The sequence below is a fragment of the Elephantulus edwardii genome, unplaced genomic scaffold (genome assembly GCF_000299155.1).
Source record: "Elephantulus edwardii isolate Elephantulus edwardi_28Jun2011 unplaced genomic scaffold, EleEdw1.0 scaffold00295, whole genome shotgun sequence".
Taxonomy (NCBI): domain Eukaryota; kingdom Metazoa; phylum Chordata; class Mammalia; order Macroscelidea; family Macroscelididae; genus Elephantulus; species Elephantulus edwardii.
The window spans coordinates 661,345-663,805 of NW_006400045.1; positions in this window are offsets into that span (position 1 = coordinate 661,345).

The following is a 2,461-nucleotide window of genomic DNA, read 5'->3' on the forward strand; positions in this document are numbered from 1 at the left end:
ATTTACTATGCAAAGACATTTGACTCTGTGAATTGTAGCAAATTATGGATTATGCTGAAAAAAATGGGAATCCCTGAATACTTAATATACTTATGTGAAACTTGTATATAAATAAGGAAGCAGTTGTAGTTGTCTGAGTAGAACAAGGGAGCAATTGAAGTTCCAAAGAGCAACAATGAAATGTAAAGACTGGGATGTACATCAAAAAGCTGGACCATGACTAGGGATGATAGAAGGAAAGTTAATTCCTTTGAGCTGTGGTGCTGGAGAAGAGTATTGAATATACCATGGACTACAAGGAGTACAAACAGGTCCATTCTAGAGAGGATGAAACCAGGCTGCTCCTTGGAGACAAGGATTCTGAAGTATAAAATTTAAGGGAAGTCAACATATAAGCCAAAAAAAAATACCATTTATGAGAACTCATCTGATTATTAGGGTCTCAGCATTCTTTCTTTCTCACACTCTTCATTTGATTTTCAGCATCCGGAAAAGTACAAAAGAACAAAAGCCCTGAAGATGTGAAGTTAGCAGTCTTTAACAGAGTGAGTCTTCAAATTTCTTCCTTATTACATTGTTTTTCCACTTTTTGAGGAATTGAGAAGCTGCCAGTCAAAATAACCAATTATTTATTTGTCAAGTTAAGTGTGTTTTATGATTGATGCTCCAACTTCTAGCAAGTACCAAAGGGGAAAAGTAAGCTATTGACTGTATTTCAGGAATCATGATATAGTTTCCATTGTAACATTGATTGACAACTCAAAGAAGCATGAGTTTTTAGATTAAGTTTTCAGTCCTAAGAATTGAAATATTAAGAGAAACACTTAAGCATTTACTTGTAACTGAAAAAGAAATTCATTATTGAATTAAATTTTAGTGTTAAAATATGAAATATTGAAGATTGTGAACTGGAAAGTATATACTTTGCCTAAAGAGAATACTTATTAAAGTGTAAGTGGCATGGGGCAGTTGCTTTTTACCTCTCTTAACTTCATAAAAGGAAATAACCTTCATCAACAATATCTATAGTTCCAAGCCAATACTCATAATGTTAGACATGGCCTCCATGAACAAATGAGTCGGAACTGACCTGTAGTTGACCTTTTGATAGGTTTTCAGAGGGAATAAATCACACAGGAGGAGATTGACCATTTTTCTTCCGCAGAAAAGCTGGTGTTTTTGAAATGTGTACCTTTATATTGTCAATGAAATTCCTTAAGCCATCAGAACTCCTGCATCTACTAATTCATACACCTATTATACTGCTAAACCGCTGGGTCTGAAATTTATGGCAATGGTCATATAGCAAGCTAACAAGTTACCATTAAGATTGAAAACAAAATATAATTCCTTAGTCATAACAACATTTCAAGCATATTCATAGGTCCTTTTACTTTCAGTTGCAAGGCTTAGGTCAGCACTACGAATTTATCTTTTTCTTGTTGTGATTTTGTAATATCTACTGGGAACCAGCTCAAAGCTAACACTCCAGAAGATTTTTAGAAGCAGTAAATAGCACTGGCAGAGTTTGAAACTCTATTCACTAGAACAGTTGGTGGATTCAAAGAGTATGCCTTTGGGTTGGCAGCATATCTTCTTACAACTATGACACTAGAGCTCCCTTAGTCTGTCAATTATGACGTCTCCTTTGTATTCTCAAGAAAGTTTGTCCAAAGGCTCTTGGCTCAGGCTCCGTAGGGCAGCAATTTCAAGTCAGTTCTCTTTCATGTCACTATCTGGTTCTCTACTGAGGCTACCACTTCTCTTATGTAGGTCCTGGGATGATTTGTTGGTAAACCTATTCATTTTAAACATGACGGGATAGGAAAAACAGACCAATTACATAGTGAGCTTTTGTGAATCCTTGTTTATGTACATTTAAGGTTAGTTTATAGATGTTAAATTATTTTACCCACTCATATGAGGAAAGTAAAATCTATTAGCTGAGAATGTTTTTACGAATGATAAATTTAATATACTGCAGAAGAGAAATCACAAGTGATTTTCACTCGTTACCAGGAGACAATAGAGGTCTAATATATCATGAATTCCTTTCAAAGACTCTTTACAAACTAAGTTTAGATTCCAGTGTCTATGGAGAAGTGCATATTAACTCAAAGGTCATACTTATTGAACAATTTAATTCCAGCTGGGACAGCAAGGGATAAAATTGGCAATTTACTCACATATAGTTTAATCTTCAAAATCCAATGAAAGATGAAGAGAGCATTGGTTCTGACTTGATGACAATGAGTTTGAGTTGATTTTGAACCAAAAAAGAAATTCTATACAATAAAGAAAGGAAGCCCTTGTGGATTACTTATTGGTAAATAATGATGCTTCCAACCCAAAAATATGAAGTTCAAATCCATGAGCTACTCTATGGAAGAAAGATGGACAATCACCTTGCATAGATTTAATACCTATGAGTTGGTTTCAACTTGAAAATACTCAACAACAA